At 39.4% G+C, this 25,776-nt stretch overlaps 1 pseudogene; it reads right to left on the reverse strand.

The window, feature by feature from the left end:
- Positions 1–22,764, reverse strand: part of LOC134328698 (NACHT, LRR and PYD domains-containing protein 12-like) — a 228,595-nt pseudogene extending 205,831 nt beyond the window's left edge.
- Positions 22,765–25,776: the final 3,012 nt, after the last annotated feature.

The following is a 25,776-nucleotide window of genomic DNA, read 5'->3' on the forward strand; positions in this document are numbered from 1 at the left end:
TCAAAACACACTCACTTCGTGTAGAAACGTCCATCAAACCATTGTCACGATACAACCACAGAAAAGTCTGTTACAATAACTATGCCTGATCCCACCTAAAGCACCGCTGATCTACAATGTTTGCTGATGGAGAAATTTTAACCTACAATCTGACATTTATACGAAGTCAAGGGTCTCTGCTGGATAGTATTACTGCCTAGTATGTGAGTGAATAAAACTCCCTTACAGTTTTCTCTTGTCCCAGCAGTTTTTAACATAAGTACATTTAGCATAAAATGTGTTCACCATTTTAATTGTAACATTTCACTTAAAAATCCTTGTTTTCTTCTTTTTTTTAAAAATGTGATTAATCGCGATTAACTATATGAAATTCTGAGATTGATCGCGATTAAATTTTTTAATCGTTTGACAGCCCTAATATATATATATATATATATTAGGGCTGTCGAAGTTAACGCGATAATAACGCATTAACGCGACCTCAATTTAACGCGATTAAAAAAATTAGTGCCATTAACGCAAATTCTAGTTCATGTTGACACTTGACTGGTAGAACAAACGTTTTAATGTCGGACTTGCCACCGTTGTTCATTTGCGGTTTGTTAACATAATGTAACCGATCGTGGTAGTGATGCACTTGCATAATAAAGAAATAAATACACGCTATATTCACAAGTTGTCGGGAGCAGAACACTTTATTACACTTAATTAACTTCTTCTTCTGTACCGAATACCGGAAAGCTGAGTCGAGCACGTTAGTTCATGAACTATGGAAGCCCCAAAGGGTCAAAACACACTCACTTCGTGTAGAAACGTCCATCAAACCATCGTCACGATACAACCACAGACAAGTCTGATACAATAACTACGCCTTATCCCACCTAAAGCACCGCTGATCTACAATGTTTGCTGATGGAGAAATTCTAACCTACAATCTGACATTTACTGCCTAGTATGTGAGTGAATAAACTCCCTTACAGTTTTCTCTTGTCCCAGCAGTTTTTAACATAAGTACATTTAGCATAAAATGTGTTCACCATTTTAATTGTAACATTTCACTTAAAAATCCTTGTTTTCTATAACATTTACACAGATTTTTTTAAATGCGATTAATCGTGATTAACTATATGAAATTCTGAGATTAATCGCGATTAAAAATTTTAATCGTTTGACAGCCCTAATATATATATATATATATATATACAGTTGAAACCAGAAGTTTACATACACTATATAAAAAGACACATGTGCATGTTTTTTCTCACTGTCTCACATGAAATCAGAATAAACTCTTCCTGTTTTAGGTCAATTAGGATTACCACCATTATTTCTATGTGCTAACTGCCAGAATAATGAAAGAGAGAATTTTTTAAGGCAATTTTTACTACTTTCTTCAAAGTCAAAAGTTTAAATACACTAAGATTACTATGCCTTTAAACAATTTGGGACAGCCCATATGATCATGTCATGTCTTTGGAAGCTTCTAAAAGGTTTATTGGCAACATCTGAGTTAAGTGGAGACACCTGTGAATGTATTTTAAGGCACACCTGAAACACACTGCTTCTTTGAGTAACATCATGGGAAAGTCAAAAGAAATCTGCCAAGATATCAGGAAGAGAATTGTGGACTTGCACAAGTCTGGTTCATCCTTGGGTACAATTTCCAGATGCCTGAAGGTGCCTCGTTCATCTGTACAAACAATTATACGCAAGTACAAACAAGATGGGAATGTCCAGCCATCATACCGCTCAGGAAGGAGACGGGTTCTGTGTCCCAGAGATGAACGTGCTTTGGTCCGAAATGTGCACATCAACCCAAGAACAACAGCAAATGACCTTGTGAAGATGCTGGCTGAAGCTGGTAGGAGTATGTCATTATCCACAGTGAAACGAGTACTGTATCGACATGGGCTGAAAGGCCACTCTGCCAGGAAGAAGCCATTACTCCAAAATAAACATTAATGTTTGCAAATGCACACAGGGACAAAGACTTGAATTTTTGGAGACATGTCCTGTGGTCTGACGAAACTAAAGTTGAACTGTTTGGCCATAATGACCATCGTTATGCTTGGAGGAAAAAGGGGGAAGCTTGCAAGCCTGAGAACACCATCCCAACTGTGAAACATGGGGGTGGCAGCATCATGTTGTGGGGTTGTTTTGCTGCAGGAGGGACTGGTGCACTTCACAAAATAGATGGCATCATGAGGAAAGAACATTATGTGGAAATACTGAAGCAACATCTCAAGACATCAGCCAGGAAGTTAAAGCTTGGGCGCAAATGGGTCTTCCAAATGGACAATGACCCGAAGCATACTGCCAAACTGGTTACAAAGTGGCTTAAGGATAACAAAGTCAATGTTTTGGAGTGGCCATCACAAAGCCCTGATCTCAATCCTATAGAAAATTTATGGGCAAAGCTGAAAAGGCAGGTGCGAGCAAGGCGGCCTACAAACATGGCTCAGTTACACCAGTTCTGTCAGGAGGAATGGGCCAAAATTCCTGCCAACTATTGTGAGAAGCTTGTGGAAGGATATCCTAAACGTTTGACCCAAGTCATACAGTTTAAGGGCAACAGTACCAAATACTAATGAAATGTATGTAAACTTTTGACTTTGAAGAAAGTAATAAAAATTGCCTTAAAAAATTCTCTCTTTCATTATTCTGGCAGCACATAGAAATAATTGTGGTAATCCTAATTGACCTAAAACAGGAAGAGTTTATTCTGATTTCATGTGAGACAGTGAGAAAAAACATGCACGTGTCTTTTTATATAGTGTATGTAAACTTCTGGTTTCAACTGTATATACGTATACATATACAGTGGGGCCAAAAAGTATTTAGTCAGCCACTGATTGAGCAAGTTCTCCTACTTAGAAAGATGAGAGAGGTCTGTACTTTTTATCATAGGTACACTTTAACTATGAGAGACAAAATGAGAAAAAAAAATCCAGGTAATCACATTGTAGGATTTTTAAAGAATTTATTTGTAAATGATGGTGAAAAATAAGTATTTGGTCAATAACAAAAAAGCAAGATTTCTGGCTCTCACAGACCTGTAACTTCTTTAATAAGCTCTTCTGTCCTCCACTCGTTACCTGTATTAATGGCACCTGTTTGACATCGTTATCTGTATAAAAGACACCTGTCCACAGCCTCAAACAGTCAGACTCCAAACTCAACCATGGCCAAGACCAAAGAGCTGTCAAAGGACACCAGGAAGAAAATTGTAGACCTGCACCAGGCTGGGAAGAGTGAATCTACAATAGGCAAGCAGGTTGGTGTGAATAAATCAACTGTGGGAGCAATTGTAAGAAAATGGAAGACATACAAGACCATTGATAATCTCCCTCGATCCCGTGGGGTCAAAATGATCATGAGAATGGTGAGCAAAAATCCCAGAACTACACGGAGGGACCTGATGAATGACCTGCAGAGAGCTGGGACCAAAGTAACAAACGCTACCATCAGTAACACACTACGCCGAGAGGGACTCAAATCCTGCAGTGCCAGGCGTGTCCCCCTGCTTAAGCCAGTACATGTCCAGGCCCGTCTGAAGTTTGCCAGAGAGCATATGGATGATCCAGAAGAGGATTGGGAGAATATTATGTGGTCAGATGAAACCAAAATGGAACTTTTTGGTAAAAACTCAACTCGTTGTGTTTGGAGGAAGAAGAATGCTGAGTTGCACACCATACCTAATAAATTCTTTAAAAATCCTACAGTGTGATTTCCTGGATTTTTTTTTTCTCATTTTGTCTCTCATAGTTGAAGTGTACCTATGATGAAAATTACAGACCTCTCTCAACTTTCTAAGTAGGAGAACTTGCACAATCAGTGGCTGACTAAATACTTCTTGGCCCCACTGTATATACTGTATATATACAGTATACCGGTCTAGGTCAGATGGTAACATAAAAACAAACAAACAACATAATCCGCGTCCTCCCGGTTCCCCCCAATTCACAAATACAACCAGCTTTGCAATAATCCAAATGTTAATTTTATTTTACAGTAGTTCCAGACTTGGGACAAAAGGCTTTGTTTGAAAAGGACAATAGGGCAGGAAAGAAAAGAAAATAATAAACAAAACTAAACTAACAGAACAGAAAAGAAAACTTAACTAACCTAACAAACAAAAATAAAAGCAAATACAATTTCTTACCCAACTTCCTAACTAACACAAACCAGGAGAAAAATAAGAGAAAAGCAATCAAGTCACACCGAAATCCCTTTCTTCTCCATCAAAGTGAAGATATACAGAATATTTTCCTATCAATTACTTTAATCCAGTCAGAGGATGTCCTCTACTCATACACGTTAGTTACCTTTAAGAATTACAATAACCCTAAGCCATACCACATTAAATCACACACAAAAGCTCTTTTGTTAGACTCAATAGATTGGGGAGAACCGGAAACACCACCGAAACACGTTACAAGCAAAACGTTCCCCCCTCCATCTTCTCAGACGTCTTTTTTTTTTTTATAGTCGTCTTCCCCTAGTGGTAGCTTTGTGCATCTTCAGCAGTCCTGTAAAACAGAAAAACCATACTACACATTAGGACCCAGAGGGTCATAACAATATATATATATATATATATATATATATATATATATATATATATATATATATATATATATATATATATATATATATATATATATATATATACTGTATATCCCTTGAGATCATTGACAAGCTCCTCCCATGTAATTCTGGACTGACCTCACCTTTCTCAGAATCATTCTTACCCCACGAGGTGATATCTTGCATGGAGCTCCAGAGCGAGGGCGATTGACTGTGATCTTGTATTTCTTCCATTTTCGAATTATCGCACCAACAGTGGTCTCTTTCTCACCAAGCATCTTGCTGATGGTCTTGTAGCCCATTCCAGCCTTGTGCAGGTCTACAATCTTGTCCCTGACATCCTTTGATAGCTCTTTGGTCTTGCCCATGGTGGTCGAGAGATTTGAATGGAAGAAACTGATTCTGTTACAGGAGTCTTTTATACATGGACAGGACTAATTTGTGTGCCTCATGGGCACATAACCGGTCTGTGGGGGGTCAGAATTCTTGCTGGTTGGTAGGGGATCAAATACTTATTTCCCTTAATTAAATACAAATTAATTTATAACTTTTATTTAATGTTTTTTTTTCTGGATTTTTTGTTGATATTCTGTCTCTCTCTGTTAAAATAAACCTTCCATAAAAATTATAGACTGTTCAAGTCTTTGTAAGGGGGTAAACTTACAAAATCAGCAGGGGATCAAATACTTATTTTCCTCACTGTATAGTTTGTGTATTCTTAAGTGGTGAATTCTTAAGTGAATTTGGAACCCTTCACAAATTCTCTAGTTTGCACTTTAGTTTGCACTTTAGTTTGCACAGCCCTGAGATTAAATTATTCCAAAACCTTGTTTTAAAATCTTTGAATTCGTGGTGAATTCGATACCTAAAAATATATATATTCTAAAACCTTGTTTTGTAAGACATTTTGGAATCCTCAAATTCTTAATGAATTCGGTACCTAAAAAATCTCTAACTTAAACAAAACTGAGAATGAATTATTCTAAGACCTTCGAGTTAACGTGACTCGGAAACTCTTTGATATGGCGTCCCGTATCCTACCTTAAGATACAGCGTCCTGTATCTTCCTTTTTATTCTAAATTCATAAGCCAATCGACTCAGAATCACTCACACTGAATAATGGCGGCCGCCTGTTGATAATTTAGTCCTGCAGTCCGAGATCTCTGGAAACAAAGGATATAGGCATCTCGGTGGAACCTCCAAATGTAGTGGCAAAAATGTTTTCCACGATATTAACCAGACCAGACCAGTTTGCCTTAGGAATTAAGAATACCCTTTATTCTTAAGAACGTAATGCCAGCGGGAAGGCTTCAGACAGTATCTGACCAGACCTTCCCCGAACTGTTAACACTTGTGTCTTTTATACTTCAAGAACACCTTTCAACATTAAATGCATACAGTTCATGGTGTAGTCTCATTGGCTAATCCCAAATGTCCATGCGTTGACCATGCATTGTCCACAGGAATCACAGGACCCCCCAGGGTGAAACAGATGTAAGACTTTGTAAATTCCAGACCCCCCCCATGGGTGAATCCTGTTTCTGTCGTAAAGTCCAGCTGTAAACCATTGTGCCTTTCAACTAGTATCTGGATGCCCCCCTCATACACATACACAAAATATTATATAATATGCATACACAAAATATTATATACATAAAATTCCACCACAATGTTTAGATTATTCAGGTTTGGCAGTAATCAAGCCTGGGTGTGACTAGCCATTTAAACCCAATAGTCAGTAGAATTTGGTTAACTGGTTGATTTAGTAGCCAAGGGTGCAGTTTTTTTCCTCATAGGGCCACACACATAATTTTTCTTTCAATAAATGAAACCACTGTTTAAAAGCCATTGTTTAAAACATTTTGTATTTGGTCTTTAATATTATAATGTGTTTTATTGTCTGATACATACAGTACAAATGTGACAAATGCAAAACTTGTGAAAAAAAAAACTTGCATTGCTGCAGGAAGATAAAAGTAATTAAGAATACAAACTCCACATAAAATATTCCCAAATAATAATTATACATTAGTATAAATATATACATACTTAATACATAGTCTTTTATTATTACCATCATTAATAAGAATCATCACTTTGTTTCTTATTATTTCAACCTATTGTAGTGTATTGATTTAATCATTTAGTTTAGTGAATTATAATTTTGCATATATATATATATATATATATATATATATATATATATATATATATATATATATATATATATATATATATATATATATATATATATATATATATATATATATATATATATATATATATATATACAGTGTATCACAAAAGTGAGTACACCCCTCACATTTCTGCAAATATTTTATTATATCTTTTCATGGGACAACACTATACAAATAAAACTTGGATATAACTTAGAGTAGTCAGTGTACAACTTGTATAGCAGTGTAGATTTACTGTCTTCTGAAAATAACTCAACACACAGCCATTAATGTCTAAATGGCTGGCAACATAAGTGAGTACACCCCACAGTGAACATGTCCAAATTGTGCCCAAAGTGTCAATATTTTGTGTGACCACCATTATTATCCAGCACTGCCTTAACCCTCCTGGGCATGGAATTCACCAGAGCTGCACAGGTTGCTACTGGAATCCTCTTCCACTCCTCCATGATGACATCACGGAGCTGGTGGATGTTAGACACCTTGAACTCCTCCACCTTCCACTTGAGGATGCGCCACAGGTGCTCAATTGGGTTTAGTCCATCACCTTTACCTTCAGCTTCCTCAGCAAGGCAGTTGTCATCTTGGAGGTTGTGTTTGGGGTCGTTATCCTGTTGGAAAACTGCCATGAGGCCCAGTTTTCGAAGGAAGGGGATCATGCTCTGTTTCAGAATGTCACAGTACATGTTGGAATTCATGTTTCCCTCAATGAACTGCAGCTCCCCAGTGCCAGCAACACTCATGCAGCCCAAGACCATGATGCTACCACCACCATGCTTGACTGTAGGCAAGATACAGTTGTCTTGGTACTTCTCACCAGGGCGCCGCCACACATGCTGGACACCATCTGAGCCAAACAAGTTTATCTTGGTCTCGTCAGACCACAGGGCATTCCAGTAATCCATGTTCTTGGACTGCTTGTCTTCAGGAAACTGTTTGCGGGCTTTCTTGTGCGTCAGCTTCCTTCTGGGATGACGACCATGCAGACCGAGTTGATGCAGTGTGCGGCGTATGGTCTGAGCACTGACAGGCCGACCTCCCACGTCTTCAACCTCTGCAGCAATGCTGGCAGCACTCATGTGTCTATTTTTTAAAGCCAACCTCTGGATATGACGCCGAACACGTGGACTCAACTTCTTTGGTCGACCCTGGCGAAGCCTGTTCCGAGTGGAACCTGTCCTGGAAAACCGCTGTATGACCTTGGCCACCATGCTGTAGCTCAGTTTCAGGGTGTTAGCAATCTTCTTATAGCCCAGGCCATCTTTGTGGAGAGCAACAATTCTATTTCTCACATCCTCAGAGAGTTCTTTGCCATGAGGTGCCATGTTGAATATCCAGTGGCCAGTATGAGAGAATTGTACCCAAAACACCAAATTTAACAGCCCTGCTCCCCATTTACACCTGGGACCTTGACACATGACACCAGGGAGGGACAACGACACATTTGGGCACAATTTGGACATGTTCACTGTGGGGTGTACTCACTTATGTTGCCAGCTATTTAGACATTAATGGCTGTGTGTTGAGTTATTTTCAGAAGACAGTAAATCTACACTGCTATACAAGTTGTACACTGACTACTCTAAGTTATATCCAAGTTTCATGTCTATAGTGTTGTCCCATGAAAAGATATAATGAAATATTTGCAGAAATGTGAGGGGTGTACTCACTTTTGTGATACACTGTGTATATATATATATATATACCATTCCAAAGTCCTACTGCATACTGGGAGAAACATCACAGGATAACAATGGAATGTGGGTAATAGTCTGTACAAAACTGTGGTCTGATTTAGACTTGCAAAAAGGAGAGCATTATGTACACTCCACCCCAGGACCTCTATCTACTATTTGATGTCTATTTTAATCTGTTCTGACCATTCAACAAGATCCTTTGGAAAGTTCCAGCCAGGGTGAGAATCATACAGAAGAGAGACTTTCTTCAGTCAGCCCTCTAAACATTTTGTGGTTATGTAGAAAGATGTTCTGACCTTGAGACCTCACTAATGTCTGTAATTTCCCAGTGAAGATCCTTGGAGATTTTCTGGCCACTCGAGTAATCCTCCTCATGTTCTCCTCCGGGCAGAATCTCAACATCTCCAGTAGCTTTAAACTTACAGGCCTGATAGTGTTGCTGCCTTTACAGAATATGTATGCATTATCATTTATTAGCATTATATGCAGCATGCTAATTTTCTGGCCACTCGAGTAATCCTCCTCATGTTCTCATCCAGGCAGAATCTCAACATCTTCAGTAGATTTAAACTTCTTTAAACTTTCATTACATGTCAGATAGTGATCAGCATGCTACTGCTCAAGCTAATGCAGGGTTTTCTAAAGCAGTCCTCATGGACCTTCACCCTGTTTCCCAGGTCCTAACTCACCTGTACCAGGTGCTTGGCGTTCAGTCTACCAGATTAATACTGCTAGTAGCAGTAACCTGATGGACTCTCCAATCTTACTGCACTGTACAGAAGGAGGAGATGAAGGTCCATCAGCACTTCAGAGTGGGTTTGAGAGTTTTAATGTTGTACAGGAAGTAATGTCATGAACGTTTACAGATTAGAGCAGTAAGAAGCTAAACAGCTAAAAAGTGTCACCATGTAGAATCCCAGTGTGAAGAGTAGATGGTGTTTATCTCCACTGCTCTTCATCTTCTTCTCATAATTCAATGTATGTTAGAACCAGATGCTGAAGAAGAAATCGGACATGATCAGATGTTTCAGTCACCTATCAGACTCAACACAATGAATACCAGTATAAACACTGGCACACACACACACACACACACACACACACACACACACACACACACACAAACACCAGCTGGAACAATTATAGAACATTTTACACAATTTGTTGTTCACTGAAGAACCCTGATACAGATGAAGTTCTGCTAATGAGCAGTTGTGATTTTACAATACTACTGCATGTGTATGTAGTGTGTGTGTGTGTGTGTGTGTGTGTGTTTAAGCAACAGTAAGTTACCTTAGTTTCTTCAGGTTACATTGTGGATCCTCCTGTAGATCTTTGAGCAGTTTTACTCCTGATTCTCCTGGATGATTATTGTCGCTCAGTTGCAGTTCTATCAGACGTGATGATGGATTTGATTTCAGAGCTGAAGCCAGAGCAGTAAAACCTTCATCTGTAATACTGCAGCTATTTAACCTGCAGAAGAAAATCATATAAAGAAAATCATACATCATCTTCTCCCACCTCCTCCTCCATCTCCATTCAGATCCACAACCAGACAACATCACTGAGAAATCTTCAACATGTAAAACTATTCTATTATATTAATGATAAAGTGTTTTATCTTGTGTGCTGAAAATGAGTAAAACATCAAACTCATACACACATCAATAACAGTTTCTGTATGAATCTTACTCCAGTTTCTACAGTTTACAGTGTGGATTCTCCAGTCCAGCAGAGAGCAGCTTCACTCCTGAATCCTTCAGTTCATTATAACCCAGGTACAGATGTTTCAGACTGGAGGAGTTTAAACTGAGAACTGAGGACGGAACTTCACAACTTTCCTCTGTTAGATTACAATCAACCAACCTGGAGAGAAATAATCAGATCAATCAGAGAAATGAAAGATGTCCCCGCAGCAATAGGTAGACTCCAAGTAGCAGATCTGATAATATTACCCAGACTGCATTGCGGATGAAAGTGAAAGCAGTTGAACTGATGATGCTGACTTAGTAATCATTCCAACATGAGTGTAACTTGTGATTTCAAACTAATAGTTCATTTGACATTTTAAAGGTTTTTAGAGATCAAATGTGGAATCTTCAGTAGATCTTTGCTAGCTGGTAGATCATTTAGCAACAATCACACTACAACATCTACACATTCAAAAAGCATAAACCCTCCCAAACACCAACTAATGAAACCTGGGATTTCAGTTCTAGATTAATTAATGATGCTTCATAATCAGACAGGAGTTTGGATCATGTTTTTTCCAAAATGGCCAAACAATTTATCAAGAGTAAATATCAAATAATAATGTACAATATGTATGTTAGTTCAATTTGTATGTTAGTTCTAACAGTAAGTCAGGTGAACGAGTTTCACCTCACAGAAACCTACTGCTCATCTGCACTTGAAAGCAGTCTTCAGTCTACAAAGATCTTCTGTATTTACAGTGTGAAAGTGAAGATCTTACCCCAGTATCTCCAGTTCACAGTGTGGATTCTCCAGTCCAGCAGAGAGCAGCTTCACTCCTGAATCCTTCAGTTTATTGTAACTCAGGTTCAGATGTTTCAGACTGGAGGAGTTTAAACTGAGAACTGAGGACAGAACTTCACAACTTTTCTCTGTTAGATTACAATTCCACAACCTGGAGAGACATAATCAGATCAATCAGAGAAATGAAAGACGTCACCCTGCAGCAGTAGGTGGAATCCAAGTAGCAGATCTGATAATATTACCCAAAGTGCAGTGCAGATGAAAGTGAAAGCAGTTGAATTGATGATGCTGAATCAGTAATTGTTCCAACATGAGTGTAAAATGTGATTTTAGACTTAAAGTGGATTCCACATTTTAAAGATTTTCAGAGATCAAATGTGGAATCTTCAGTAGATCTTTGTTAGCTGGTAGATCATTTAGCAACAATCCGACTACAACACCTACACAATCAAAACCAAAAACCCTCCCAAACACAAACTAATGAAACCTGGGATTTCTGTTCTGGTTGTTTAATAATGGTTCAGAATCACAAAGGAGTTTTCATAGTGGTGTTCAAACTCTTAATATATCAGGATGGTGGGTGAAGCAGCTGGTAGAGTGAGTACTGCACTGTAACACAGTTTCTGAGCTCATAGGTTCAGTTATCATTTTTAGTTATTGTCTGTGTTTTGTATGTTCTCCTGATAGTTCCATGTATTTTCAGGTTTTTTTTTTCTGAACACAAAAGCACACTGAGGGTAAATTAGCTGCTCTAAGTGGCTCCTGGTGTAAGTTATTGTATCTAAAAGACTGAGTGTGCATGTGTGTGTGCACATGAAAGAAAACACACTCCCTGCTTTCAGGTGGTGTGGGTCTTATGGGAAAAGAGAATTTTTTCACCAGGAGGCACCACATGAACACCCTGTATAGTCAGAAGGTAAAGTCAGACAAATTGAAATTTATGATGATGTACTAAACTGTCCGAGTTGTGATGTAAATGCGTTTTCCAACATGACCGAACAATTCATCAAGTGTAGATATCAAATAATAATGTACAATTTGTATGTTAATTCTAACAGTAAGTCAGGTGAACGAGTTTCACCTCACAGAAACCTACTGCCTGATGTGCACTTGTAAACAGTCTTCACCATTTCTTCAAGATACTTACCACAGTATCTCCAGTTTACAGTGTGGATTCTCCAGTCCAGCAGAGAGCAGCTTCACTCCTGAATCCTTCAGGTCGTTGTTACTCAGGTTCAGATGTTTCAGACTTGAGGAGTTTAAACTGAGAACTGAGGACAGAACTTCACAACTTTTCTCTGTTAGATCACAATCCCACAACCTGGAGAGAAATAATCTCATCAATCAGAGAAATGAAAGACGTCACCCTGGAGCAGTAGGTAGAATCCCAGTAGCAGATCTGATAATATTACCCAGAGTGCAGTGCAGATGAAAGTGAAAGCAGCTGAATTAATGATTCTGAATCAGTAATAATTTCAACATTGGCTCTCAAAGTGTGTGTGTGTGTTGCCCTGAGATGGTCTATTTGTTTACACTGAATGTTTTTTTTTTCAGGATGAAGTGACTAGTGTAAATGAATAAATGTGTATAAAACTTTGTGAAAGTGAAGATCTTACTCTAGTATCTTCAGTTTACAGTGTGGATTCTCCAGTCCAGCAGAGAGCAGCTTCACTCCTGAATCCTTCAGTTTATTGTTACTCAGGTTCAGATGTTTCAGACTGGAGGAGTTTAAACTGAGAACTGAGGACAGAACTTCACAACTTTCCTCCGTTAGATTACACTCCCACAACCTGGAGAGAAATAATCAGATCAGACTACACTGCAGATAAAAGTGAAAACAGTTAAAATGATGAATCCACCAAAAGCAGGACTGATCTACTGTATTGATTTACAAAGGAGTGGAGCTTCACATCTCTACACAGTCCAAAGCGCTGTGTCCTGTAGCTGTGTAGCACCTGAGAATTAATACAATATTACTCACAACTTGATTTCAATCTCCATCCTGAAACAGATGAGAGTGACTGTGTGTGTGTGTGTGTGTGTGTGTGTCACCAGTGTGTTTTCCTACATTCTTGGATGTGTTTTCGAGTAGCACTGGATCCACCGTAGTCCTGACCAGTATGAAGTGGTCCAATCATTTGATCTAAATTAAATTTACATTCCATAATTACTCACTATTTTACTCTGTAGATGTTTCACTCTCACTGCTGTATTTCTGCACAGCACGACTGGGAACTAATTCTTTTTAGCTCCTGAAAATATAATTACACATCAGTCAGATCAATTCCCTCCATGCTAACATCCTCAGATCTCTGCAAAAGTGGGCTAGTGTACTTTACTGCTGCACCACTTGAGCGCCCCGTTTATGCTAACATGAGTGTCTTTATTTAAAAAGATTGTCTATTATTAATGCACTTCTCCCTTTATTACTGAACTTGTGTTCACCATTTAGACCTGAGATTTTTGGAGCTCTGTGGTTAATGATTTCCTCCATTTCACATCAGATTTTATACTCAGTATCATTAGCAGAGTGCAAGTTAGTAGGTGGTGCAGAAACAGTGAACATTACTATTTACATTATAATTAAGTTAATAAATTAGATGTTATTTTCAGACACATTTGGAGATCAGACTGCAACACTTCTACACCATCTCAGCTTCGTACATTTAACGATTAATGTTTGTGTGATTAAATCTTGAATCATATGTCAATAAATGACTCACTCAGCTTTTCTCAATTCTTTCAACACTGGCAGCATCTTCAGAAGACCTTCATGAGATGGATAATATTTCCTCAAATCCAACTCATCCAGCTTCTGTTCTGAGTTCATCAACACAAACACCAGAGCTGACCACTGAGCAGGAGACAGACGGAGTTCATCGTGATAAGCATAACCTCTTCTGTTTAGGTATTTTTGGACTTCCTGCACTAGAGAATCATCGTTCAGCTCATTCAGACAGTGAAACAGATTGATGGATTTCTCTGGAGAGAGATTCTCACTGATCTTCTCCTTGATGTACCTGACTGTTTCCTCTTTGTTGTAAGAGCCACTTCCTGTTTGTGGCAGTAGGCCTCGTAAGAGAGTCTGATTGGACTCCAGTGGGAGACCCAGGAGGAAGCGGAGGAAAAGATCCAGGTGTCCATTCTCACTCTGTAAGGCCTTGTCCACTGCACTCTTCAGAAAGGCAGACATAGGGTTTCTAAAGATGTTAAAGAATCCAGTATGTTTCTTCACCAGCACATTTCTGTTTTTGTTAATGAAGGTGAGAAATACATATAAAGCAGCCAGAAACTCCTGAACACTCAGGTGCACAAAGCTGAAGACCTGACCCAAGTGCAGCCCAGTCTCTTTTTTGAAGATTTGGGTGCAGATTCCTGAGTACACTGATGTGCTTTTGACATCAATGCCACATTCTGTCAGGTCTTCTTCATAGAAGATCAGGTTTCCTTTCTCTAGCTGTTGGAAGGCCAGTTTCCCCAGTGCCAGTATCATCTCACTGGTCTGGTGTGGATCAGGGTCAGATTTCCCATGGTACTTTTGTTCCTTGTATTTTATCTGAAAGATCAGAAAGTAAGTGAACATTTGAGTCAAAGTTTTGGGGATCTGTTTCCCCTCGGCTCCACCCAGAATTCTCTCTAGAACAGAGGCTGAGATCCAGCAGAAAACTGGAATGTGACACATGATGTAGAGGCTTCTTGATGACTTTATGTGAGTGATAATTTTACTAGCCAGGATCTCATCACTGATCCTCTTCCTGAAGTACTCCTCTTTCTGAGGGTCACTGAACCCTCGTACCTCTGTTACCTGGTCTACACACTCAGGAGGGATCATATTGGCTGCTCCTGGTCGAGTGGTGATCCAGAGGTGAGCAGAGGGAAGCAGGTTCCCCTTGATGAGGTTTGTCAGCAGCACATCCACTTTTACTGACTTTGTTATGTTACACAATCGCTCATTATTTTGAAAATCTAGAGGAAGTCGACACTCATCCAGACCATCAAAGATGAACAAAACTTTATAAGCATCACAGTCTAATGATGGTAGGTCTTTTACTTCTGGGAAAAACTGATGAAGAAGTTCCATCAAACTGAGATTTTCCTGCTTCATCAAGTTCAGCTCTCTAAAAGGAAGTGGAAATATGAAGATGACGTCCTGATTTGCTTTTCCTTCAGCCCAGTCCAGAATGAACTTCTGCACTGAGACTGTTTTTCCAATTCCAGCGATTCCTTTAGTCAGCACAGTTCTGATGGGCGTGTCTTTAAAGAGGTCATTGCATTTGATGGGTTTCTCCTGTGTTACTGGTCTCCTGGATGCTGCTTCAATCTGTCTGACCTCATGTTCATTATTGACGTCTCCACTCCAACCCTCTGTGATGTAGAGCTCTGTGTAGATCTCATTTAGAAGTGCTAAGCTTCCATGCTGGGAGATTTCTTCATTAATTCTTTTAAATTTCTCTCTCAGATTGGATTTGAGCTTTTTCTGATATACAGAGACTAATAGTTCTAATAAACAAACAAAGGTGATCAATATTTTACTGCATGATCAATAAATAATAATAATAATAATAATAGTTACATTTTTATAGCGCCTTTCACAGACCCAAGGACGCTTTACAAAGCGATAGCAAAAAAAAAAAGAAAAAAAACCTAAGTTTTTAAGTCACATTTAAAAGTGGAAAAGGAAGAGCAGTCCTGAAGAGATTGAGGAAGTGAGTTCCAGAGTTTGGGGGCCATGACACTGAAGGACCTCCCTCCCAAAGTGGAGAGTCTAGTGCGTGGAACAACAAGTAAATTATTACAAGAAGACCTAAGAGAGCGAGAGGGAGTGTAAGAGGTCAGCAGTTCTCTGAGGTAGAGGGGAGCAAGGTTATGCAAGGCCTTGAAAGTAAGTAGTAAAAGATTAAACTTTATCCGGGACGAAACTGGCAGCCAATGTAACTGAAAAAGACTGGGGGTGATGTGAGCTGAATGCTTAGTGTGGGTAAGAACTCTAGCCACAGAGTTCTGAATGTACTGTAGCTTTTGTATAGATTTTACAGGGAGACCAACAAACAGGGAGTTGCAGTAGTCAATACGGGACATAATGAAGGCATGAACCAAGGTTTTTGCATCTTTATCGGTCAGGAACGGTCGAAGATGAGCAATGTTATGTAAATGAAAGTATGCTGTCTTAGTGAGGAACTTGATATGCAGATCAAAATTAAGTGATGAGTCGAATAAAACACCAAGCTTCCTAACAACAGGTGCAGGCTTAAAGAGCAGGCCATCAATACTAACTGAAAAATTGAATGACTTTGACAATAGATGTTTAGGGCCAACCAGTAAGACTTCAGTTTTTTCAGTATTTAGCATAAGAAAGTTATTGTGCATCCAGAGCTTTCAATCAGAAATACAGTTAATTAATGTACTGGAATGGGAAACTGAGGATGTGTGTGTACTGAGATATAACTGAATATCATCAGCATAACAATGAAAATTTAGGCCATGAGTATAAATGATCTGGCCAAGGGGTAAAATGTAAATTACAAAAAGTAGAGGTCCAAGAACTGAGCCCTGTGGGATGCCACATGTAACAGTAAAAGTAGAGGACTTCTGTGAACCTAATGTGATGAACTGCTGTCTGTCTGTAAGATACAACCTGAACCACTGTAAAGCTGTGTCAGTGATACCAATAGAGAAAAGGCGAGAAATGAGAACATCATGATTAACAGTATCAAAAGCTGCACTTAAGTCGAGGAAAAGGAGAATATTGAGAGAACCACTATCAGCAGACTGGAGAAGATCATTAACTACTCGCAGAAGAGCTATTTCAGTGCTGTGGTGAGTATGGAAACCCGACTGAAATGGCTCATAGAGAGCATTATCACTCAGAAATGTCTGGAGTTGGGAAGCAACCACTCTTTCCATTACTTTAGCTAAGAATGGAAGGTGTGAGATGGGTCTGTGATTAGAAAGTGAAGACGAGTCCAATTTAGGTTTCTTAAGTATAGGAGTAATAACTGCAGCAGTTTTAAGGGCAGTAGGAACACAACCAGAAGAGAGACATGAATTTATCACTGTAACAATTGGGATGTTGATTACAGATGAACAGGCCTTAAGTAGAGGGGTGGGAGCAGGGTCAAGCTGACAGGAGGAAGCTTTAGACTTAGTGATGAGTTCAGAAACCAAGGAAGAGTCAGCAGGTGTGAAACAAGTTAGCTTTGTGTTCAAAGTAGAAGAGTCAGTGAAGACGAATGACTGAGAAGTAGAAGGAAAGAGGCTATAGATCTGATTAATTTTCTTTACAAAAAATGTAGAAAGTCCTGACATTGTTCAGCTGAATAGGTACATGCTGATACAGGAGGATGGAGGAGTTTGTTAACAGTTTGGAAGAGAGCTTTTGGCCTAGACTTAGCATTATTAATGATGGAGGAGTAGTAGTTAAAGCAGGCAGTATTATGGGCATCCCTATATTTGTGGGTGTGTTGACTGTACAGTAGAGAGTGGACAGTTAGGTCAGTTTTTTATACAGGTGCTCAAGACGCCGACCAATGGCCTTCAGCACCCTTAGTTCAGGGGTAAACCACGGACAAGAGCGAGTGGTAAAGAGAAGTCTGTTCTTAAAAGGGGCAAAATCATTAAGTGGTCCAGAGATAGTGTCATTATAAAGGGAAACCACACTCAGGGGATGGTAGGTTATGTAAATCAGACAGGACTGAAGACTTAAGAGAAGCAGCAAACAGATTAAGATTGACAGACCTAATATCACGATAGACAACAGGAAATTTTCACAAGGGGAAGGAGTAGAAGTGTGGAAACTACATTCAATGAGCTTATGGTCAGAAATACCAGAAACTGAACCAGAGACAGAGATATCATTCAAACCAGTAGAGCAAAGTAAATCAAGAGTATGACCATGAGGGTGAGTTGGAAAGTCAACATGCTGCAACAGGTTAAAACACTCTAAAACTGAAATAAACAGATGTAAAAGAGCATTTAGTATCAACATGGATATTAAAGTCACCCAGCACTATTATGGCAGAGCAAAGAGATGAGATGATTGTAAGAAGTTCATTAAGTTCAGACAAGAAGTTTGTAGCAGGTTTGAGAGGGCGATAAACTAACAGAAGCAGTAAAGATGAGGAGGAGACAATCTTTAAAGCAATATATTCAAAGGTTGTGGTATTGAATAGTGAAAGTTCTTTAACTGTCAAACCAGAATGATGAACCACAGCCAGACCACCTCCTCTCCCTTTCAGTCAGGGTTTGAGAGATAACTGTAGCCTGGGGGTGTCAGCATGTTTAAATGTAAATAGTCAGCAGGTTGTTGCCAGGTTTCAGAAAGAAAAAACATATCCACTTTTTTCTGGATGATGAGGTCATTGATTAACGAGGCTTTATTAGTTATGGATCGTGCGTTAAGATGGGTGAGGTTAAAACAGCGACAGCTTGGGAGGGAAGTTTCAACCAGTTTTGAAAGTGGACGAAGATGGCCATGATTTACTCCACGGATGGCTTTAGTGTCACACCGGCGAGGACGATTATATGTCCATATAGTCGGGATCCACGCATCAGAGCCATCATAGCCATAACTAAATGAGGGTCCACTTTTTAAACGGTGGATGTAACGTGGACGTCCAGTTCCAAGTGACCGGCGGAGATTTTATGATGCAGAATCCAAGCGTGCATGGCAGTCGAGGTGTTTAAGTTTAGACCGTGAGTATTTAAACATTGCCAAAGCATAAAAACAAAAAAATTTAAAATGCACAGCACAACTCTATGCCGAAAACAAAAACTCTGGACACCGGCCGTAGACATAACAGATGCTCAGACCACACATGTTAGCCAACAAAAACTCACTGCACCAAGCAGAAATGCTATAGCTTACCACAGAACAAACTGGCAACAGCAACAAAGCAAGGGAGTAGAAATACACTCACCACAGATGCAGTCACAGTGTAGGAGAAGAGGGCTCGTGCAGGTGAAAAGCATGAATGTCAACAGGCATTATCACAAGCAAGTTTCAGCTTGCAAATTGAAAATAGAAAGACAAGTCCGTCAATACAGGAGAGTCCAAAAGACCCGCAAAAGGAAAAACAAAGGAAAAACAAAACAAAGCAAAAACACCAGCGAGTGTTCTCATCTAATATAGTAAGTACCTGGTGCTCATAAAACATTATATAATAGATTTTAATGGCCAATCAAAAGCCAAGATGATTCTTGAACCAAGATGAATATGTAAAAAAAAAAATCTAATGGTAAAGAAGTAAATAATTTAGGTATTTAGATCTCTTACTCCTCTGCAGGGTGTTAGCGAGGTCTGTCTGGTTCATGATCTTCAGAACATTCAGTGTGATCTTTAGCGCCCCCTCTCTGAAACTACTCAGACCTTCCTTGTCCTTCACCTCCTGCTTAGAGCATGCTGGGTAATCTTCATTCAGGAGCTTTTTGAACTTGTTTAGCTCATTCTTTAACATGTTGATGACTTTGAGCTCCAGTTCCTGTTGAGGAATTTAGAGGAATAGATCATCACAATAAGTGGCATTAGGTAATTAAAGATGAGTGACGTGACCATATAATGAATGATGTAGTTCTAACATTATACTGAAACTAGTTGTTGTGAGTCCCATTAACCCCATATAAAACACATACGTAAGAACCAGAACAACATCTAAGGAGGGTCCAGAATTCAAAATCAACATAAGATCCCTTACAGTATTCATTTTACCTACAGACAACTAGACAAGCATCATTATTATTACACACATACAGGGGTTGGACAAAATAACTGAAACACCTGGTTTTAGACCACAATAATTTATTAGTATGGTGTAGGGCCTCCTTTTGTGGCCAATACAGCGTCAATTCGTCTTGGAAATGACATATACAAGTCCTGCACAGTGGTCAGAGGGATTTTAAGCCATTCTTCTTGCAGGATAGTGGCCAGGTCACTACGTGATGCTGGTGGAGGAAAACGTTTCCTGACTCGCTTCTCCAAAACACCCCAAAGTGGCTCAATAATATTTAGATCTGGTAACTGTGCAGGCCATGGGAGATGTTCAACTTCACTTTCATGTTCATCAAACCAATCTTTCACCAGTCTTGCTGTGTGTATTGGTGCATTGTCATCCTGATACACGGCACCGCCATTGGATGCACATGGTCCTCCAGAATGGTTCGGTAGTCCTTGGCAGTGACGCGCCCATCTAGCACAAGTATTGGGCCAAGGGAATGCCATGATATGGCAGCCCAAACCATCACTGATCCACCCCCATGCTTCACTCTGGGCATGCAACAGTCTGGGTGGTACGCTTCTTTGGGGCTTCTCCACACCGTAACTCTCCCGGATGTGGGGAAAACAGTAAAGGTGGACTCATCAGAGAACAATACATGTTTCACATTGTCCACAGCCCAAGATTTGCGCTCCTTGCACCATTGAAACCGACGTTTGGCATCGGCACGAGTGACCAAAGGTTTGGCTATAGCAGCCCGGCCGTGTATATTGACCCTGTGGAGCTCCCGACGGACAGTTCTGGTGGAAACAGGAGAGTCGAGGTGCACATTTAATTCTGCCGTGATTTGGGCAGCCGTGGTTTTATGTTTTTTGGATACGATCCGGGTTAGCACCCGAACATCCCTTTCAGACAGCTTCCTCTTGCGTCCACAGTTAATCCTGTTGGATGTGGTTTGTCCTTCTTGGTGGTATGCTGACATTACCCTGGATACCGTGGCTCTTGATACATCACAAAGACTTGCTGTCTTGGTCACAGATGCGCCAGCAAGACGTGCACCAACAATTTGTCCTCTTTTGAACTCTGGTATGTCACCCATAATGTTGTGTGCATTGCAATATTTTGAGCAAAACTGTGCTCTTACCCTGCTATTTGAACCTTCACACTCTGCTCTTACTGGTGCAATGTGCAATTAATGAAGATTGGCCACCAGACTGGTCCAATTTAGCCATGAAACCTCCCACACTAAAATGACAGGTGTTTCAGTTATTTTGTCCAACCCCTGCACATACATACATACCTTAAATATGGATTCCAACTGATCTCTGTAAGTAACAGTTAATTTCTTCTTTTGTGCTCTGTAAATAAAAGAAAATAAGGAATTGTGCAGCTTTTCAGTCTTTATTATACAACATCAATAAATATACACAGCAGTACTGAACACTAGCATGTTCCATCATCCAGTTATTGAAATATTTCCTAGCTAATTAGAAAAGTCTAAATGAATTGATTAGTTAAGTAAGTTTAATGAGTTTGAACTGGAGGCACTAGAACATGATATTATACTGACCTCAGATCAGGAGAACATCCTCCATCTTTAAAGTGAAATGGGTGATGCATTGACCAGTCGCTCTTCATGGAGACACAGCTGGGTTCAGGTGAATCTGGTCTCCCACCCTCAATCACACTGGGGTATAGGTACAACCGAACATAAAAGAACTACAATGAATGTGTAGAGGTTGAAATATGAAATAAAGAATCTCTAAATTGGTTTGGATGCTCCACTAACCAGTCACTCTTTATTAATAATTTTTAAAAAAAGTATTTTTTTAAACGTTACTTAGTTCTGATGAGGAATCATCAGCCCATACTGAAACCCTAATGCACTAACATACCATGATATTATACTGACCTCAGATCAGGAGAACATCCTCCATCTTTAAAGTTAAGTGGTTGTCCCATTGACTGGTCGCTCTTCATGGAGACACAGCTGGGTTCAGGTGAATCTGGTCTCGTACCCTCCATCACACTGAAGTAAGGGTAAAACCAATAAATAAATAAACTATATAAAAAAGCACAAGGGTACCTGAAAGTTTCAGTTGAGATTAACACCTCCAGGTACATGACAAAGTGATCAGACAGCTAGCTTAACTAGCAGTTGGTTTAGTTCATCTAAACTCACATTTTGCTGTGTTTATGTAATTACAGAAAAGAGGAGGTGAAGTAGAGAAGTAGAGATCAGCCATATCCCTGTAGGTTCAATTACACTGGACAAACTATTCAATGAATTTAAACACCCAAGGGAAATGGGACTTAATCACATACAAATTATGCTGTAGACATGGCAAGCAAGGTACTAAACATAACTCTAACCATAACTACAGTGCAAAAATTGTGAGCTTTCTTAGGTCTATACAACTACTGTAGCCCCTGTGTAGAATCTTATGCTGCTATTTTACAACCACTATCTGATCTGCTTAAAGGGATACCTGGACAACACCCTGTTGTACACACAAGTGCTTTTATGAAGCTAAAATCAGCCTTGGTCTCTGCACCAGATCTTTCATTAGTATTTGTGCCACGAATGCTAGAAAAAACAGTCAATAGTCAAAAGGTTCTCATTCTGTGTCAGCACTGCTCAAATAGGTGTGGGGTGTGGTAAAATGTCAAGGTGTCCATAAACTTTTGGTAACTTGTCCTTCTTCTCTGACCTTTCAGTAATTGTAAACCACAGAACCTGTCTCCCCCTCTGAATGTTAAATAACCCCAACACCCCAAACCATTATCTTGGTTCTGCTTGTAAATAATTATCTTTGGTTCCAGCAAGTAAGCTTAAACATAGACTCACATTCTCATGTACACATCTTATCTCCTCTATATAAACTCAACCCTCCCTGTAATAAACTGAAAGTTTACTCTGATAGGAATCCACAACGGACCCATGAACAACCCTTCCTCTTTTATGGTGTGTTAGGATCCGCCAGCACTTACCTTTTATTTTCAGGGTTTCCCAGCGTTTTGTTTTTATTCCGGGTTGTATTTTGTTTTTCTCGGTTTTCTTTAGTTTCCCCCGATCGCTTTTGTTCTTGGTGGTGGTTTGCGTTTGTTTTCCCGTTTTGCTCCCTGCTCCCCCTAGCGGCCTGGAGCGGTACTGTTTTCGGAGGTTGCTGCGGTAACCAGCCAATAGATCGCTGGAGGGCGGACTCCACACACACCTGCGCCTCATTCCTCATCTCATCAACTCCTGCATTTAAACGCCGGCTTTTCCTGCATTCCTCGCCAGATTGTCTGCTTGCCATACGGTACACAGACGGCCGTTCATCGTGTCTAGTAACGTGAGTTTGCTTCTGTTACCTTCCTCTCCTAACGCATCTTGTTTTTCATCGCTCCCTAGACCATCTCCCCGCTCCTGGTTCCGCCGCTCCTGGTTCTCCTGCGTTCCTACAGCTTCCTGTTTTCTGGTTCCCCTGTTCCTGGTCTTCCTGCGTTCCTGCCATCCTTCTGCATCCGTTCTCCACCTGTGTCCTGCACTCCGGCTCCACTACTCATCGTTCGTTCCCTGCATCCCGGTTCATCGCTCCTGGTCACCTGTCCGCCCTGCAGTTCCCCGGCGCTACCAGTACCGCTCCTGCCGCTCCCCTCTTGTTTCGGTTTTCCTTTTGGTTGTTGTTTTGCTTTCATTTTATATTGTTTATTAAAACGTTGTGTTTCTACGTTTGGGTTTTGGTTATTTGTGCACTCGCCTTTTGGGTTCCCCCTTCCTGGTCCTTGGTGGGCTACGACCCCAACCGTAACATGGTGTCTTCACTGACATAGCAGCTTCTTAAAAGTTTAAACTCTTGATGTGAAGTTTTCATGCATGTTTTAGTTTTATGTATATTATTGTGTTTCTGTTATTAGTATTTGAAAAGGAAGCAGATTTTAGAATGATTTATCCTAAAAGGTGTTTTAAAACCAGATTAGTCTAGATTTCCGTTTTCTAAAAACGTGTTCGTTTGGAAAACATCCGTGTTGGTGTGGGACAGGATCAAAATGAGCTGTATTTTCAGGCAGTGCCCCTTACAAAACACATCAGAAATAAAAAAAATCAATACTTAAAACTTCTGCATTAAGTACAGATTTATAACATTCACATATTATATTTTATATTCAGATACTCACCGTGATTTTCTCTCCTCCACACTAAATCCAAATCCAGCTTTTACTTTCACTTCAACCGAACCGGTTTTAAAGCTACCTTTAACTGCTCCTCCAAATCTCCCACTTTCTGAGTTCAATAGTCGCGAGTACGTATCTAACTCTACACTGGATGGGATTTTTAATTTTTAAACAGTTGGACATACAGAATTAGACAGTAATCAAAATGATACTTTTATTCGTGTAAATAAGATTGAACAGCCTTCACGTGAAAAAAATAAATACAATTGTCATGTCTTGTTAGAACCTTTCTTTATTTATGGTACTTTTCCTCCCTCTACTGGTGTTTTACAGTAATTTGTCATTTTCTTGTTTAATTCCAGTTATTGTTGGTGAGTTGATGGGTTACCAGGTTATAGTTCATGGTGTGACCAGGAAAATCATATATTTATGTTTACATTTAACTGTAATATTACACAAGTGTTAGTGTAATGCTGTTGATATGTTACATTGAAATACGTTTATATGGAAATGTTGCCAGTGTCAAACTAACAATGACTGACAGTTATTTGCACTATTTATAAGTTATGTACAGTTACATGCATATCATTTGAATATGGCATTTGTATGGTATAATTTGGTAGCTGTTATTTACAATATTATGCTTGTGAATGTTCTCTGAATAGCATTCAACAGTTTAACTGGAGCTTCCTTTCTGTATCATTTCAGTTTTACAAAAAATTTTCTTGAGAAATGAAGACAACAGTAAAGAGCATTTAACTTTACTCCAGCTTCTGATTTTTACTTGGAACTTTGTTAGCTATCTGTCGTTTTGTGTACAGACACACACTGAGGGCAGAATCGTAAAAAAGCGTCTTCACGGCGTGCACAACAGCATTAAGAGAACGAAAGCATCGTGCACGCAAAAAGCCTCCACATCCACCTCTTATCCATCTTTGGAAGAGTAATTTATGATGTCATATACTAGTGAAGTTGGATTGGAACAACTATCATGGATCATGGCGTCACAGAGAAGGACGCTGCACACAAAACAAAATCACAGTCTTCCACCTCGTCCACCTCCTCTAAATCCTCCTCAGCTAGCAGGGCGGCAGCCAGGGCCCGTGCTAAAGTTGAAGCTGCACGTGCACGCACCCCTTTCGTTCAGTGAGAACCTAAATTAAAAAAAGGACTGTGAAATAAGCGTTTTCTTGTGAAATTCTTGTGTTTTGTGATTTAAGGCTTTTCATTCACATATCATATGAAATATGAGGCATAATATGCAATATGAGGCGGTCCTAGCAATTATACTGCAATAAATCTAGTGTAACTGACTTTTTGTTAAAATTATGCAAAATTTTCTGTGAATTTAGTAGATAACCCTCCATATGAAATAATAACATGCTATCTTGCAGTTTTAAACTTTATTGGACATCATTCAGGTAAATCTCTTATTATTGCAACTAAACAATTATGTCTGGTATGTCTTATATTTAGTATGATAATCTTTTTTTGATAGAGCTACGCATGCACTCAAATACAACTACACAGCTTTTACATGTTTAGTTGTAAGAATACCCGAGACGAAGGGTCTTGATCAGCTGTTGGCCATGATTTATTCTTGCACTATTCCCAGCTTGCAGGCACGGCACAACTTGTTACTCAAACTCAAATGTAGCTTTATTGGCATTACAAAATATGGACATTTGTATTGCCAAAGCTTAGTTACATATTTATTATTATATTAAATATAATAATAAAAAATAAACAAAAAAGTAAAATAAAAAAACAACAACAAACAATTAAAGTAATAGAAAATATACAATATAGAAAAATTACAGATATACATATAAAATCAGAATCAGAATCAGAATCGGGCTTTATTGGCCAAGTATGCTCACACATACAAGGAATTTGTTTTTGGTTACACAGATGCTTGCAGTGCACGAAAA

This window comes from Trichomycterus rosablanca, chromosome 15 (genome assembly GCF_030014385.1).
Source record: "Trichomycterus rosablanca isolate fTriRos1 chromosome 15, fTriRos1.hap1, whole genome shotgun sequence".
Taxonomy (NCBI): domain Eukaryota; kingdom Metazoa; phylum Chordata; class Actinopteri; order Siluriformes; family Trichomycteridae; genus Trichomycterus; species Trichomycterus rosablanca.